This window comes from Protopterus annectens, chromosome 6.part0 (genome assembly GCF_019279795.1).
Source record: "Protopterus annectens isolate FY-2018-M chromosome 6.part0, PAN1.0, whole genome shotgun sequence".
Lineage (NCBI taxonomy): Eukaryota > Metazoa > Chordata > Ceratodontiformes > Protopteridae > Protopterus > Protopterus annectens.
Window position 1 is genome coordinate 1,606,835,711 of NC_056737.1, and position 19,049 is coordinate 1,606,854,759.

Below are 19,049 nucleotides of genomic sequence, written 5' to 3' on the forward strand. Positions count from 1 at the left end.
GGCAAGGTCAAAAAGGCCTCTTGCTCTGGGCCTGCTCATTCCTTAGTCACGCAGTTACTTAAGTTTCTCCATTTTCTTATGCTTGCATTTGTTTCAGAGTTTCCTTAGGTTTTAGGGCACTAAACAAAAGACAAAAGTTCTTCTGCTAAACGGGGTGGGCACATTTTATGACAGTGCTGAAAGAAGGCCTAAACATTATGGGTCCAATAAAGAAGCTTTTGTTAAAAGACATACAATGTCATTCCACACAAACAAACCAGCCAGTAAAGGTGAAAGTCCTTGGGCAGAAATTAAATTCCACAATCACACTTGATTTTTTTTTTTCATGCATGTCATGGACTTCCCAAACATTTCTGCCCAAATAAGCAATAGTAAAACGTAACAGTAAATGCAATACAGTAGGTCAATTGAAACCAAATTATAAAAATGTTCTCAAGTTTGCACTTATTGTTTCTCTGGAAGTCAAATGGAAGTGACCAATGGACAGACAGACATGACACATGCTGTTCTCTCCTTTTTAGCCAAACATCAGGACAATTTCTAGAGTAGGGGGAGGAGATCAGTTTTACTCTGGGGAACATGGGAAAGCCCTGGAAGGTAGGTCAGAAAGACAGACATCCAGCTTCTCCTTATTCTCACACATCAAGAATAAAACTAGAGCAGTGATCTTCATTACGAACATACCACGATTCCTAGAAATCTTATGATGTCACCATTTATGCTCTTTTGTCATTGATAATATAAGAGGGAGGACATATGCTGTGTATTGTGTTGTTGTCTGTAAAGGATAAGTACAAGCAGATCTTTTTTATTTATAATATTGCATTTGGGACCAAGAGAATGCCAGAGGGCGAGTATCCATTGGCCCTGGGGAAGGTTATTGACTAGAAGTGTGTACTGCTGGAGGAGAAACATACTAAAGTCCTTCATTAGCTGCATTTCCATGATGTGTCAATGAGACCTGGCAAGTTTTTTGTAAGTCCCCCCTCGCCAAAAATCCAACTTCCTTCTACTAACCTCCAGCCCACTTGACTTCTAGGGATGAGGATCCTTTTCTCCCTCAGATCTTTTACTGCAAGAACTGTAATCAGGGTTTGTCATCCAGGGAAACTTCAGGGAATTTGGTACCCTCATCAGCAAAGCAGCCGAGAGCAGCTTTCATGAAATGTCCTAACCCCCCCCCCCCCCGAATGATGACAGGGACACCCCTGTCACCACAAGGGCTGTCTGGGTGCCTTTGCCCTTCCAACAGTTTGAGTCACGCTCCACATGCATGGCAATCAAGGGCTACCATCACTGGCTTGGGTAGCCGTGCTCGCATCAACCTTGCACCAGCCCTTACCAGTACTAATCCAGCCCTTTCTTCTAGTCGAGACTATGAATGGGAGTGACGGTTAACACTGGCCCGGAACTCCCACCCCCAAGATAGGCACGATTGCCACAACTAATCTAATTAGATCTAAAAAGCAGCATGGGAAACCCAAAAGTAGATTCCTAAAATATTACTAAAGGTTAGGAGTCTGTAAGCATGCTAATCAAGAAGTGTTCTCATAATTGCTACATGATCATTTTTTAATGTGGAGACAACTGTCAGCAAGCCACTGTAGCAAATGTTTTAACATGTCAAGTATTTAGCAAGATTTAAATATTTTATTTAAGCATCTTTATTAAATTATCACCTCAGCAATACAAACACAGACAATAATAGAAAAGAAAACAAACTATATTAATATGTCACATTCATGCATTATATATTACACACGTTTTCTTTCTTTTTTAACAAATGTCATTTATACCGACTTTACATAAATTGTTCACCTTCTGCCTTCCCTTACACCTCACCCCTCGTCCTCTTCCTGAACTTTATTCTGCATGTATTGTTCCTACAAATTCCATTTATTTCTAAGTAATTTGTTCTTTCATTATTTATTTACTTATTAATATTTATTTACCGGGAAAGGACAACTGCATAATTTTATCAATTTTCAGTGGAAGCCTGGAGAGAAGTTCCACAAATAAAAGAACATAAGATACATACACAAAGGTGAAAATTGACATAAAAGTATAATATACTGTAAATACACAGATTAATACGTATACAGGCGCTCCCCTACTTACACCCTTATAATTTACGAAGTTTTAGTCTTACGGACAAACTTGTCTGAAGTTTGATCTCCATGCAAGAAGTGGCGTTAGTGGTCAGTCTTTAGCCTGTAAATAAACACAGTGTACTATACTCATCTCGCTGTGACGTGACTTACTACCTTGAGCAGTAGTACTGTACCCCAAACATGTAGCTGCACAGTGGTTATTTTTACAACCTTAATCAGTAGTACTCCAACATTCCTACAAAGAGTAAGAGAAAAGCCAAAAAGTACTGGTGGTGAATGCAGGAAGCCCAACAGTATTTTTTTTTTTTATTTATTTTTTTGTTTGTATTGTTTGGTAATGGTTTGTATTACCATGCAAACTAACATGGACATTATAAAGCAAAGCGACTCGGGTGAGAAAAATGCAAACATAGCAAGGTCGCTTGGGATGAATCATTCAAATGTTTCAACAATTGTAAAAAACAAAGAACACATTATTTTATTTAACATTTGCTGACTGGGAAAGTCTGACTTGGAACAAAGCCAATTTTCAGCCGAGGGCTGGGGAGAAACACTCCTGATGCATGTCTCTGTAACATGGGAGGAAACCGGAGCACCCAGAGGAAATACACATGAATGCAGGGAGGACATGCAGAATCCAGAAGGAACCCCAGTGGAGAATTGAACCGGAACACCTCTTGCTGTGAGGCGACAGCACTACCGCTGCACCAATGCATCATCCATGCAACATGTGAAAGGTTTTGCACCAATACATTCCATGACAATAACAATTACTAAGAGATGAACTGTGGTGATGGAAGAAATGGAAAAACTATTGTGTGTGTGGATGGAAGACTGGCATCAGTGCCACATGCCTGTAAGTCTAAACTTAATTCAGGAAAAAGCCACAAGTCTCTTTGAAGATTTAAAGAATAAACACGGTGACAGTGAGAACACTGGTGAAGAAACATTTACAGCTAGCCATGGGTGGTTTCACAGATTTAACGCTTGCTCAAACTTGCACAATATAAAGGTGGGTGGAGAGGCTGCAAGTGTGGACACAGTAGCGGCAAAGGAGTTTCTCAAGGTAATGTCAGCAATTACTGATAAAGGAGGTTACCTACCAGAGCATATTTTCAACATCGACGAGACGGGGTTGTACTAGAAGATGCCTGAATGTACATATACGGCAAAAGAAAAGAAGTCAATGCCTGTGTTTAAAGTATCAAAGGACAGATTTACACTCATGCTAGGTGGAAATGCTGCTGCTGACTGCAAAATTAAACCTATGTTAATCAATCATTCTGAAAACCTCAGGGCCTTCAAGAGTGTTGTCAAAGCTTCACTTCTTATTGTGTGGAAGTCTAACCATAAAACATAGATGACAAAACCTGTTTTTGAAGATTGTTTTTCCCATTCCTTTTCACCTGAGATGGAAAAGTTCTGCCATAACAAAAACCTGTCCTTCGAGATCCTGCTTGTACTACACAAAGCCCCAGGTCATCCACCATTGCTGGACAATTTTCACAACAACATCAAGGTGGTGTACCTGCCTCCTAATACCACCTCTGTCCTTCAGCTGATGGATCAAGGTGCCATAGCAACTTTTAAGGCTTACTACCTGCACAAAACTTTCACACAGGCTGTGAAGGAGACAGAAGGGGACAGTGGAGTGACACAAAGTTCTGGAAGAAGTATTAACATCTACAAGACAATTAAGAACACTGATGCTTCCTGGTGTGAGGTAAAGACTACCACCGTGAATGGTGTTTGGAAGAACCTCTGTCCACAATTTACAAACAGCCGGAATGGAATTATTGAGACACTGACTTCAGTGGCCAACAAGATGGTTGAAATGGGCAGGCAACTGGAAATTGAAGCAGAAGATATCCATGAAGTGTTGGAATGTCACAGTAAGGAGCTGAGCAATGAAAATTTGATGGAGCTAGAGTCGCAAACTGCCCAGAAGGAAGTCACAGAGGAGGAACATGAAGCTGTGAAACCCAAGAAATTCACTTGTAAGCAGCAGGCTGAAGATTTCAACATGATTGAGAAGGCCCTTGCTTCTTCTGAATCTGAAAGGTTTACAAAAGTGTGCAGTTATTCATGAAGTTATTGCCCCTCTACACAAAAATTTATGGAGATAAGAAAAAATAAGTTGTGCAGACATCTCTTGATAAATATCCCAAGAGAGCTGAGGTGGGACACAATACGCAGTAACAAGAACCAATGCCATCTACTTGCACAGGAGGTTCTTTGAATATTCTCAGCTCCTGATGGCATTTCCATTTGCGCACTCATCACAAACCTTTACACAAGTATTGCATACAGTATTATGCTATTATACATTAAAGTAATTTTTATGGTTGGTAAAAACTACACTACTGTCAAAAAAAAAAAAAGTTACGTACTCACCATAAGCAGGTTGGGTTCGGATCTGACTCGGCCTAATACAAAAGCTCAAGGTTTTTGTCTGCAGATATAACTAAGATACTAAATAAAAGTCACTGAATACCTCATAGAGCAATCAAGAAGGTCAGAGAACACCAATAGCCAATTGTATCGGTCCGGTGTTCCAGGAGCCAAGAGCAGGGGGAAGGAGGGTAGGATGTAAGAATGAAGGTGATTTGGACAACACACATGGAACATTATGGTGAGTACATATCTTCTTTATGTGATGTTGTCCTATCTTGCCTTTATTCTTAGCAGGTTGGGACAGCGTCCCTAGCACCATCTTTCAGAACAGTGGTCCCAAAGGAGGCCCTGTTCCTGGAGGTCAAATCAACTTTGTAATGAGTGATAAAGGTATGTGGCCTTGTCCATGTTGCTGCAGCACAAATGGTATCAATAGGTAGTCTCGCCCGAAAGGCAGAAGAAGTTGCAATGGCTCTTGTAGAATGACCTTCTACTTTATGGGAAAGTTCTCTGTTTTGAGATTTGTAAGCAAATGTAACACAATCTGACAGCCATTTTGAAAGTGACATTAGACACAGGAGCACCTTTCTTTGAGTTTGAAAAGGACAGAAATAATTGGTCAGATTTTCTGGAGTTCTTTGTCCCGCACAAGTAAAAACGTAATTGCCTATGTACGTCCAGTTGGTGCAACATATATTCTGAACCATTCTCATAGTTGGGAAAAAATGGTAGTTCTATGGATTGGTTTGAATTAGATTCTGAGCATACTTTGGGTAGATAGGATGGGTTTGTATGCAGGGATACTCTGTCTTTGCGGAAAAGCATGTAGGGGGGCTTTATTGACAATGCTTGCAACTCTGAAACAGAAGTAATGGCTATCAAAAGAATCGTCTTCCAAGTCAAATACTTGAGACAGCAACATGATGGAGGCTTGAATGGGTGGAGGAATCAAATGGGATAAGACACAATTCAGGTCCCATGGTGCTGGAGGGGCTTTAATGGGTGGTCTTAATAAAAGAGTACCTTTAACAAAAGCTTTGCAAAGTCTGTGGGACATCACATTGGGGCCTGATTCACCTAAATGGAAATTAGATATTGCTGCTAACTGAACTCAAATACTAGCTGCAGCTGCACCTTCATTAAATTGCTTTGCTAAGAATTCAAGAATGGAAGCTACTGGGGCAGAAAAAAGATCAATGTGATTACTTAACTCCCATAAGGAAATTTTTTGCCATTTACTTCTATATAACTTTATTGTAGAAGCCTTATGAGAGGAAATCAGGATATGTTTCACTGATGAAGAAAGGTTAGGGAGCCTGGCTATGGTTGGAATCTGAGCAGCCAAGCTGTCAGTTTGAGGGTTTGGAGGGAGAGGTGGAGCATTACCGACGCATGAGTCAGGAGGTCCGGAACTGGGTTGAGGAGGTCTGAAGAAGCAGTCATATTATAGACTGTGAAAGCACTAACCTTTTTTGGTCTCTGTTTGTTATTTTTGTTTTTATGTGATATTAAAGAGTGTGGAGTTGTTGCATCAGCCGTGGAAGCCCACTCATCATTTTTTCTAAATATTACTATCCTACCATTTTTTTAAATGTAACATGGGCAGTTTATTCTTCAAGGGCGCCAGGCACTGAGTTTTTACACGAAACACACTGAAATGTAAAGTTGTTTGCCAGCAGCAACCTCTTCATTAGTTATAGAGCTCTTTAATTTGGAATTTTCCAGATGACTTTTACTTCTACAGATATTGTGTATATTGACTGATATTGGTGGATTGTAATGACAGAAGTTTGAGTGGCCTTTTGTGATTGAAATGTTCTGTACTGAGCAGTTTTGTCCTTATTAGTTCATACATTTTATATCATTGTTTACTGGAAAAATATTTAAACAAACTCTAACAAGTGGCGCTGCATTATAAAAGAAATATAATTTAAAACAGTCAGGTTGGTGCATCAAAGAACACACACATGTATGCATGGTCCAAGAAATGTGTGCAAGGGGCCTATGATTTGAAAACAGCCCAAAGATAAACTTAATCCACCACTGGCCAGAAGCATTTTCTTTGAACGTGGGTTTTAATACCATCTCAATTAATGTGAGTTACAAGGGCAGAGAAGCTTACTGTTCATGCTAGGTCTGCTTTCATTGTGACTTGAGACTGTATTGTTTTGTTTTGCAAATGGCTATGAGTGTTTGTGCTACAAAATTTGAAATAAAAGTTTTAAATATTTCTAATCATTGTAGAAGTAAAGAAGAAAATCATACGCACATTGACAGGTGTGAAAAGTCTTTATGGTAACTGAGGAGAAATAGCCAAGTAATTGGAAACTGGAATGACTGCAGGGATGCAGCCAGGGGAAGGGGGCCTGCTGTGGTGGGGGGGCCTGATCCATTACCTTGCCTAGGGCCCCACTTGACCATGAGCCAGCTCTGTAAGTGCCTAAATACTTATCTTGGTCGTATCCTCCTCCTTAGGGTGTACCAGCATGATGACTTGTATCTTACTCAGTTCTGTTATGTTTATATATATATATATATATATATATATATATATATATATATATATATATATATATAAAAACTACAATTTCACAAGTCCCTTTTCGTGAAAGTGCATTTATTTGAAAATGCACTTTCGCGAAAATCAGTTCAGCGAAGTAAGGTCACCAATTTTTCAGTGGTATATGGGAGGGGAGCTTATTGTTGTAGATCGCAGTACAGTGCAATTTTGGATTTAGAATAAATAAGAAGTGTGGGGGTACATGGAGGCTTGCCTCCCTGCATGCATGTGTTTATTGTCTTTCACGGAAGTGCATTTTCAATTTTCGATGAACTGTAATTTTGATGGGTCAAAGCAGACCTATATAGACACACACATATACACAGACATCTGTATATATCTATATCTGTATGGGTCTCCTTTGGATTACTGAAATTTTACTTTACCGAAAATCACAGAAACAAAACGAGAACGGTGAAATCAGATATCACCGAACAGTCACATTCTTGAAGTTCACATCAAGGAAACACCTGCTACACAAGTCTCTCAGCATTCAAAGATTCTGATCACGATACTGTGAGGATCGGAAATGTACCCTTTTCCTCACTGTAGTGCTATCTTGAAGTTGGTGTAGGGAGGCTTGCCCCCCTGCAAAAATATAAGAACTTTTTTTTTTTGGATGTAGCAGCTGCCTTTTTTTAATGTAAACTTCAGGAATGTGAGGGCTTGCTGATATTCGGTTTCGGTGTTCTCATCTCGCTGCTGTGATTTTTGGTAAAGTAAAATTTTGGTGATTGATATATAAATATATATATATATCAATGTAAATTTGATGGCCAGTTAAAGAGAGACCCGATAAAAGGGAGTCTACTCTGTGTGTGTATATATATATATATATATATATATATATATATATATATATATATATATATATATACACACACATACACATACACATACACACACACACACACACACACACACACATATATATATATATATATATATATATATATATATATATATATATATATAGGTTCTCTATGTAATCTCGAAATACTGAAATCCCAAAATTCAGTATTTTGAAATTACATAGCTGAAAACCCAAGCGCAACTCACAATTCCAAAAACACACAAGCACGAAATTCAAAATGCCGAAAAGTACAGTTGTGTACCTACCATAAATGTAGATGTTCGAGTGTATTCACTGTTGCAGTCATTACACTTGGGTTATCCTGCTGGCAGGCTACCCGCAGTCAGCCAGAGTTCCAAAGTCTAAGTCCAGCGTCGGTTGTTGTCACTTCTTCCCTGACGTCAGTGTGCCAGGGGTATAAAAGATACAACCAACGCCATTTTCTTCAGTTTTTCTTGCCCCAGATGTCAGGTGCCCCCGGATAGGAAGGCTGAAAAATAAATTATGCCAAAAAGCATGCATGTACTAAAACAAACATTTCCTTCATCTATAAGCAAATACACCACATAGGTTGTACAGAGTTGAGAAGTACAGAAAAGTCCCAGCAATGAAAAGAGGGATGGTGGGTGGGTAACCTGGACTGCGACAGTGAATACACTCAAACATCTACATTTATGGTAGGTACACAACTGTACTATGTTCATCGTGTTTCACTGTTGCAGTCATTACACTTGGGTTGAATCCCAAAGCTGAGGTTGGGTGGCTGTGCCTAAATAGGATTAGGAGAGGCTACCAAGCCCTGCAGAACTGCAGTGGCAAAGCCTGCTCTGGATTTAGAGTAGAGAGGTAAGTGGTAGTGCTTGGTGAAAGTGTGCACTGAACTCCAGGGTTGCAGCTTCTAAAATGTCTTTGGTTGGTACTCCTCTGAGAAAGGCTGCTGAAGTGGCTGCTGCTCTGGTAGAATGTGGCCTAATGCCCTTAGGTACTGATTTGCCATGTTGTGCATAACAGAAGCGAATACAGTGTCCTATCCATTTTGAAATTGTGTGCTTTGAGATAGGCTTTCCTTGTGATCCTGCAGCATAGGCTACAAACAGTTGCTCAGTTTTTCTGAAAGCTTTTGTTTTGTCCAAGCAGAATTGTAGCTGTCTGTGTATGTCCAAAGCGTGCAGAAGTCTCTCCCCTTTAATCTGGGGATTTGGATAGAAAGTTGGCAAATGAATGGTTTGCTTAAGAGCCACAATGGAAACCACCTTTGGCATGAATGTTGGGTTTGTCCTTAGAGAGACCCTGTCCTGGTGAAAAATGATGAAAGGTTCCACTGCCATTAATGCCTGTAACTCTGAGACTCTTCTTGCTGAAGTTATTGCCAGGAGCAGAGCAGTTTTCCATGATAAGAATTTTATATCAGCTGTGCTGGCTGGTTCAAAAGGAGGCAGTGTGAGCTTTTCTAAAACAAAATTGAGATCCCAAGTAGGTATTGGTGCTCTCCTTGGGGGTCTTATGTTTTTATCCCCTCTGAGGTACTGTCTTAGTAGTGGATGTGAAAAAATAGGAGGTTCCGTATTGTAATGAGCTGAAATGACAGAGGCATGGATCTTAATAGATGAGAAGGATAGGCCTTTGTCGAGCATCTCAGTTAGGTATTGTAAAATCTGAGGTATGTTTGGAACAAGTGGTTCGAGCCTTTGTGCCTGGTTCCAAGCACAGAATCTCTTCCATTTTTCTGCATAAGATTTCCTAGTGCTGGGCCTCCTGGCTTCTAAAATGACATCCATAACAGCTTTATAGAGAGGTGTGGTCTGAGTGGCTATATTATCTGACATGCAGCCTTAAGGTTCTGAGTTGACTGTGCAGAATCTGATTGTTTTGTTGAGTCAGAAGATAAGGAATTTGAGGTAAAGACCAGGCTGGGCCTTGAGACAAGCTCTTTAGGATTGGGTACCAGTGCTGGTGTGGCCAGTCTGAGGCAATCAGGATAATTTTTGGCCTCTCTTGTCTGACGTTTAGGAGCACCTTGGGAAGAAGAGGCAGTGGAGGGAAGGCATAAACTGTCAGGGTTTTCCAGCTGAATGATAGAGCATCTACTTTCCATGCTTGTGAGTGATAAGTTCTTGTGCAGAATTTCTGCAGTTGGCAGTTGTAAGGGGAGGCAAAAAGATCTATGTCTGGGCGTCCCTATTTCCTTGTTATCATGCTGAAAACCTGTGGATTTAGTTTCCATTCGTGAGGATCCATGAGATTTCTGCTTAGTTCGTCTGCCAGTGTATTTTTCGTTCCTGGCAGGAATTGTGCCTGCAGATGTACTTGATAGGTCAGTGCTGTGTTCCACAAAGTCATGGCTTGCCTGCAGAGGGGGTAGGAATGTGTGCCCTCTTGATTGTTTATGTACCACATAACTGTGGTATTGTCCATCTTTATTAATAGTTGTCCTGGATGTAGTAGGTCCTTGAAAGCTGTCAGGGCATTCTGTACAGCTAGCATCTCTTTTTGATTGATGTGAAGATGCATTTGTTCCTTGGGCCACATGCCCTGAATACATTTTCCTGCCATATGTGCCCCCCAGGCAAAATCCGATGCATCCGTTGTTATTGTCTGCTGGCTGTGGGTAAGGTGAAAGGCTGTCCCTTGTTGTGGTGACAGGCCCGGGACCACCATCGAAGCTCCTGTTGTAGGCATGGAATTAAAGTTATTATTGTTTCCAGGCTGTGGCAATGTTGAGTCCAAACACTTTTTAGATACCATTGTAGTTTTCTCATATGCAGTCTTGCATATGGAATTAGTCGAATGCAGGACGCCATGAAGCCCAGGGCCTGCAGAATTTTTCTTGCAGGGAGCTGGGTCTTTGTTGCCATCATTTGAAAGTAATGAGTCAGTTGCCTTTGCTTGTCTGGTGTGAGATAAGCCATCTGGGTAGTTGTATTTAAGCTTGCACCCAGGAATATTATCTCTTGAGAGAGCACTACTTTTGATTTCTTTTCGTTTAGTGTGTACCCAAGGCAAACTAGTAATCTTTTTACTAACGCCAGATGTTTTAGAAGAATGTCCTTGCTCTCTGCTTGAATAAGGCAGTCGTCCAAGTAGGGATATATTTGAATTCCTCTTTGTCTGCAAAATGCAATTACTGGTGCCAGGCATTTTGTGAAGACCCTGGGCGCAGTAGATAAACCAAAGGGCAATGCAGAGAATTGGTAATGCAGTGAGCCAGCTATGAATCTGAGGTATCTTCTGCAAGATTGTCTAATTGGGACATGCAGGTATGCCTCCTTGAGGTCCAAAGTAACTAGCCAAGCCTTCTTGCCCAGCATGGGTAGAAGTTGCTGCAGTGTTAACATTTTGAATTTTTGAACATCCAGGAAAGTATTTAGGATGGACAAGTCCAGTATTGGTCCCCAGGCTTTGTCCTTTCTGGGTACTAGGAAAAGTCTTGAGTAAAATCCTTGTCCCTGTTCTTGCTGTGGTACTCTTTGAATAGCTCCCATGTCCATGAGAGCAGCAATTTGTTTTTGTGCCTCTGCCCATTGGTTTTGTGGCAGGTCCAGCATACCTTTTGATTTTGGAAGGGTGTGAAAGTGGAACCTGTAACCCTGAGAAACAATATTCAGTACCCATTTGTCCTGGGTGATTATGTGCCAATTTTGTGAGAAAAGTGCTAGCTTTCCCCCTATTGGTGCTGCCAAAATGTAAGTGCTTGCCATTTGTAGAGGGAAGTCATTGGGACAGTTTCCTATAAGGTTGTGATTTGTCTTCTCCTCCTTTGGGGGCTGAAGCACCCCATTGTTTAGGTCTGTAGGAGCCTTGGGGCTGAGATCTGCCTCTTGGGAGTCTGTATCTGCCTCTTTGTGGCCTGACATCGGAAAGGACCAATTTTTTGAAGGCCAGTTTCTGCTAAACCTAGGTGGTTGAACCTGTAAGAAATCCTTTACTGTCTGCATTGATTTTGCTTTATCCTCCATTTTCTTTAACACCAAACAAAGTATCATGCTGTAGTGGAGCATCCAATAATTTTACTTTAACATATTCAGGTAAACTTTGTTCTTTCAACCAAGCATGCCTTCGAATGACAGAGCCTGTAACTGCAGCTCTCCAAGAAGCCTCTAATGAATCAAAACAACATTGCAGAGTATGCTTTCCCACTTGTTCAGCTGCATGCAATAAATCCTGCATTTCCTTACTGTCAGGACTTTCTGAGTTTATAAGCATTTTCTGTTTTAACAAAGACATGAGGTACTGTTGATATTTAAGCATGTGAAACTGGCAGTTGAAAGCCCTTACAGCTAAAGTAGCAGAAGTGTAAACTTCTTTCCCCCATCTATCCAGAGCTCTGGAATCCCTATCAGAGGGAACAGGGTTTTTAGCAGTGGAAGCCTTAACCCCTTTGGGACCCTGAGAAATTGTTTCTGGGTCCGCAGCAGGGTTTTTGTAAAGAAATTTATGAGAGTCACGGACCTTGTAGTATCTGTCTGGCTTGACTGGTGCAGGGGGTAAAGAATCAGGAGACAGACTGGATTCAGAGAAAACATCATCAGCAATATCAAGCACAGGTTGGATAGCCAAGGGCCTGTGCTGAGGCAATAAAAGAAAGTCTCTGATCCTTTTCTTGGATTCTAAGCAATCCTGGCTCTCCCAATGGAAATGCTCCCTCATGGTGTGCAGGGTTTCCCCAAAAGAATAATCCTCAGGCAGAGAGTCTGAAAGTATAGATTCTTCTGCATCAGAGTCCTCATAGGGAGGGAGAGAATATCCCTGATCTGAAGAGGAATCAGAGGAAATAGAAACCTGGTCAGAGGAATCATAGTCAGTGTCTTGCCTAGGCCTTTTATCAGGAGGGGGATGGGAACCCTTGATCAAAGTAATTAGGTCTTCAGACATTTTAAGCATCTGTTTCTTTGGCATGGATGACTGTCCAGGAGAATGCTGTACTTGTTTCCTTGTCTTTAATGGTGTTTTTGACTTTGCCTTGGCTGCTGCAGTGGACTTAATAGTAAGCTGTAAAGGTCTGAAAACACCCGCAGAAGCCGATGCCAGCTCAGCGGCTCCGGACCCATCTGAGGGAATAGTTTCCGCAGGCCCAATACCTTGAGTTTCCACAGACCTAGGTGTCTCCACGTGGGAGTCGAATACGGCCTGTGACTCTGAGGTAGCGGGTGTCAGGGGCTGCGATAAGCACCTCACTGAGAACTGGTGAACCAGCGAATGGCCTAGAAGAGGCTTCATCGTCGGTTTTGGACCTCGGATGCCTGTCCTTTTCTTTGTCTATGGGTTTTTTATGAATTCCGGTCATCGGTTGTTCTGAGAGCATTATGTAGTTAAACCTTCGGCCAAAGTAATGTAAAGCAAAATCAAACCGACGCTTAATAGTGCGTTTGTTGAATCTAGCACAAAACCGACAACTAGTAACGTCGTGGTCAGGGTCTAGGCAAGGAATACAGTAACAGTGAAAGTCCTTATGAGGTATTTGCTTCCCACAAGAAATACAATTGTTAACTTTTACTGACATCGGTCTGGAGCAAGAAAAAGTTTCCCCAACGGGGTACTTAGCTTTACTGAAGACTTTGGTTCTGAAACTCTATTTCAAAAATCTCAGGAGTCGGCCGACCGGAACTTACGAACTGCTTTTGCTTCGGGCACCGCCCGGCAAGAAAGACTGAAGAAAATGGCATAGGTTGTATCTTTCATACCCCTGGCGCACTGACGTCAGGGAAGAAGCGACAACAACCGACACCGGACCTAGACTTTGGAACTCTGGCCGACTGCGGGTAGCCTGCCAGCAAGATAACCCAAGTGTAATGACTGCAACAGTGAAACACGATGAACATCTATGTTACACATACAGTACACACACAAACAAACGCAAAACTCCCCCCCACAATCAAATAAATGCATCTACACTATAGATAAGCAGGGGGGCAATCCCCCTGCACCCCCCACACCCCCCTACTTATATATTTTAACTCTGAAGTCGCACAAACAGAAACACAAACAAAACTCACACACACACATCTTACAGTTCCTCACACACACACACAACACAGTCACAACACACACTTACACACACTAAAGCCCCTAACCAACACATTTACACACACAAACTTACCTAAATTCAACCGATACATCCACACACCGCACCAGCGAAAGCAGAAATTCAACATCTCCATGCTTATCTTTGAGTTTTCTTCGGGATTTCAGTATTTCAAAATTACATAGTGGATATATATATATATATATATATATATATATATATATATATATATATATATATATATATATATATATATATATATGTCTATGTATACACATACATATATGGGTTCACTACATTCTGCCAAAAGCAAATTTGATTGATAAAGTGTAGTGCAGGATAGTTTGTGTGGACAGCAGATTGAGTGTTTGCCATTTTAGCTGACAGTGTGTTTTGTTGACAAAGGGAAGTGGTTGCGTGTTTATGGTGTGTGTGTGTGTGTGTGTGTGTGTGTGTGTGTGTGTGGGTTGGGGTCAAGGTAAGAATTAGATATAGGAATAGTATGTGTGTGTGTGTCTGTGTGTTTTAGTGTTACAGGAAAGGTTGGCGTAAGGAGACAGGTTTAATATATGTGTCAATGTTTGCAGGCTAGGGTTAGGTAAGGGGATGGATTTTGTGTTGTGTGTACATATTGTGTCCTTGTTGAGTGTATGAGCTGTCTTGAGTAATGGTAGTGCTATGGAAAAAAATCTTTTCCTAAGGTAAGGTGTATGGTTAGCATTAGCATGCTTTCTTAACCCCCAACCTCCCTGACCATCTTAATAATGTATGCTAACCCTAACAATATACCCTAGGAAAATTCCTTTCTTTAACATTACCACTACTCAGACAATTTGGCCTAAATGGTTTGTGAGGACTATGTTTTTTAAGCTGAAAAGGAATTTATATTCCTTTTTTGATCTATTGTTTTTTGGGGTATTTGTGCTGTCAGTGAAATGAATGTTTGGCATGTTGTGATCAGTTTTTGTGTGTTGACCATTTAACATGTAAAACATTCTTGACAATCATATATGATATATATTCATACGGATACACAATACACACACACACACACATATATATATTATATATTATATATTATATATATATATATATATATATATATATATATCTCTATATACATATATCTATATATATAATATATATATATATATATATATATATATATATATATATATATATATATATACATATAGTGGCTTCAGACTTGTGTTGCTTACACTGTTTTACACAAACACACACACACACACACATATATATATATATGTATATATATACATAGGCTTCAGATTTTTGTGCTGCTTACACTGTTTTATCATTTGACAACCAATAAAAATTACTATTTTACCAGATCAAAGGAAAATAATCAGGACTAGAAATCAGTGATATCACAGCCTAAATTCATAAACTTAAAAACTTTTTTCTTTAGTCAATGAGCAATTTCATTCCACTGTTGTCACTCACTCTTCTGGGAAGGTACCTCAAGCAAGACACTCTTGTAATATGCAACTCTATTTCTTTAAATTGTGGCACCTTTCAATGTAAAAATAAAGATCTTCAAGGTTGCATGATATATTTCTTACACTGTGTCACAGCTGCCTCAGACAGTGAAGTTGGCAACAAGTCATCTTGTTTCTAATCCTTTGTCTTGAAATCTCAAAAAATTATATGGTCTAAGTTACAAAATTAGACAATGCAGTTGGAATATCCCACAAATTTCTCTCATCAAGGTAGTTTATCAGTAGACTGGAATTTATGGAGCTAAAACTGCCAACTATTCATCACTTAGCAGAACAATCAGAAGGTACGATGAGACACATTTCTGCACACTGTAGAAAATGAAGAAATAAAACTACACAGTAACAAGAAGACTGCCCGTAGCTCCTGAAGGCAGTGACTACAGAACTCAAAAGCTGCTGAAAAGTGGGGATACCATAGTTCACTGGAACTGTCGACTAACCTTGTTCCTTAACACCTGACTCTCAACTCCAGTGGGTAAAGAATGGGCTGATGGTCTCACATCAGTCAGGTGCATTAAGGGGAGCCATTGGGCTTATCCTGCAGAACACCGCGGAAACAAAAGCCAGGAAAAATGTTTGCAGTCAAGTTAACTGATTAATAGAAGAATTAGAGTGAACAAAACTCCATTCAAAAACAAAGTTGGGTAAAACAAGTCAAAAACTAAGCCATGAGAAAACAGGTAGCTGAGTGGTTTTGCATATTGAGTGGCTATAATCATGAAACAAGAAAAAACGTCCTGGATTTGGTCAATTATGAAAGCTATGTGATAAGATAAAGCCATTTAGTGTGTCTAAAAATTCAGAAATAGATGTCTTTACTGAAAATGATGCGTATAGTGGAAAAGAACTGTTTGTTTACTGGCAATACAGATGCAGAAAGTGTGAAAATCGGAAAACATGATGGAACAAAGGAACTGTGCAAGATTTAAACATAACAATTTAAGGCAAACAATAAAATCATTATGATGCTGGTAAAGAATGTAATGTGGCTGTTCTAACAGTGTGAATCAGAAAATATAACAGATTAAAGGAAATGTCCAAGATGTGACCATAACAACTTAAGCCAAACAATAGCAATATTATGTTTAAGTTAGATACTAGGGATGAGTGTAATATGTCTGCTCTACTCTTTAAATCTTTGATGCAGAAAGACAACCTAAATCATTCATGTGGAAATGAATTACTTGTTCAGGTCATCAACTGTTGCCACTGAATTAGAAATGGAAGTTTCTTTGCTCACCAGTGGGAGTGAGGAGCCTTGAGCAGCCTATCTGTCCCTGAAGGAGTGACCTCACTACAAGATCTAGTAGTAATTGGTTGCTTTGGACCATTTCTGGCTCTTTTGAAGTTCCCTGTATAAAAATCCATGTCTGCTTGGCTTTGGCATGATTGTGCGCATAGCACAGCGCCGGTTAAACAAGTTTAAACTATTTCTGGCTCCGCCAAGTCTGCTCTTCAGTTTTTCCCTTAAAACTGCTCTGCCTTCAATAAAATCAGTCTATTCTCTATCTATAAAGCCCAGCACTTGATCCTGAAGCATTTTACACAGGTAAAGCACTCTTGAACAAAAGAAAGCACTACATCCACCTACAATCCCCTTGAGTACCCATTTCCCTTTAGGTCCTTTCTGACTCAGTTACTCCGCAATCCCTTACACTATTCTAGCATGTTGAGGGGTCAATTACTGGCGTCCTCTCCAGTTCAGCTGGTGAATCTGGGAATCTTGAGGCAATGTTATAACTGCCTCATGTACACAGACAACCCTCTCCTCCTCCCAACAAATACAAATATATGTGAGAGATGCAACTATATAGCCAAACTGGAGGCTGAGCTCTCTCGACCCAGTACTGGCAAGACCAGCCAGGAGGAGAAGGTAACCACACACACCACAAACCCAGTCTCACATAGACCAAACACAGCTGCAAACCAAACACATAAACCCACAAAGACATACTTGGAGGCTCTAATTAAAAATCTACCAAAACAACAGAGGCCTCCAAAGCAGACATCCAAGAAACCACTACCTCAAAACATAGCACATGCAACACATATTTCTCAAAGTCAGTGTGCCAAACAGTCACAGCCCTTAAGGCCTAACAACATGCCTGATACACTTGTAATAGGTGACTCTATAGTCAGACACACTGACGTCCCGCTCACTAGACCGAACAAGGAAAAGGTTACAGTAAGCTGCCTGTCGGGCGCCAGAATCCGCCACATAACACAAGCACTCAGGTCACTCCAAAGCAAGTACAAATATGACTCAGTCATTGTCCATGCCGGCGTGAATGACCTGAGACGTACCTCCCTGGACTACATGAAAAGAGACATAGAGGAGCTTTCTGATTATGTAGCCCAGGCTGGTATGACCCTGACCCTGAGCAGCATCTTACCCTCACCAAGAATGATGCCACAGTACAAAGATAAAATGATCAGCTTTAATAATTGGCTAAATTACTGGTGTCATTCTCGGGGGATCCAATGTCTGTCTGCTTGGGATGACATGCTTGACAAGCCGCACTGCTTCGCAAGGGACGGCTTGCACCTGTCACCCCTAGGCTTCTGGATATTGGCAAAGGCTTTTGCCACCCCCATAGTGCCCTTTTTAGGCAAGGCTCAAAAAACAAACCCACCTCCCTAGAAAACACAAGTGGAAAAAAACTGAGGGTAATGCTGCTCAACGCCAAAAGTCTAAACCTCAAGATGCAGGCTCTCAAAGCCCTCCTCAGTATGGAGAGCACTGATGTCTGTGCAGTGACTGAAACCTGGTTCAAGGCTCCTGAGAGCACCCCAGCACTACCAGGTTATAACTCATATCATGCTTTTCGGCCCCAAAACTTGGACCGAACCACAAAGGGAGGGTGAGTGTCCATATTCATCAAAGACACCCACACCTCCAGGATAGTGGCAACGCACGAAGCATCGGAGACCATCCATGTGCAACTAACCGTAGGCAAAACTGCCCTACAGTTTGTAGCATGCTACAGACCACCCTCTCAAACTCAGGAACCCCACTCAGCCTTCCTGAAGACACTGGAGAGTCCAAATACCATCATATTGGGAGACTTCAACTACCCAAACATAGACTCGGAGCATTACTCAAGCCCCAACACCCTAGCCCAAAGGTTCCTAGAGTTCATAAACTCAAATGCGATGGAACAACTAGTCACCACTCCCACAAGAGGAGATAATATACTAGATCTGATCATCACAAACATGGGGACACAATGCTCCACACCGGAAGTATACCTCTCACTGGTGAGATCAGACCATAAACTAATCTCACTGGAAATCCACATCCAGCCCCCACTCCCAGCACAAAAGACCACAGTGAGGAACTTCTCAAAAGCTGACTTCACACTTCTTAAGACTGAAGTGGTATCCTTCAAGGCCCCTGGGCCAGTGGAAAGCACAGCCCACACTGCTGAATCCCTTTATAAACGCCTTCTACGGACACCTTCAAGAATGCATGGATCATGCAATCCCAAATAAAACCAAGACCCTTTCCCCCAAAGGCAGAAGTCCTGTCTGGTGGACCCCAGCCATAAACAAACTTTACAACAGGAGGAGGAAGCTACTACAGGACAGA

At 41.0% G+C, this 19,049-nt stretch overlaps 1 protein-coding gene across 6 annotated transcripts in view; it reads right to left on the bottom strand.

Moving 5' to 3' along the window:
* The window catches only part of HDAC4 (histone deacetylase 4), a 3,124,471-nt gene that overhangs the window by 608,475 nt on the left and 2,496,947 nt on the right, over positions 1-19,049 (bottom strand). The gene's annotated exons all lie outside the window — the stretch shown is intronic.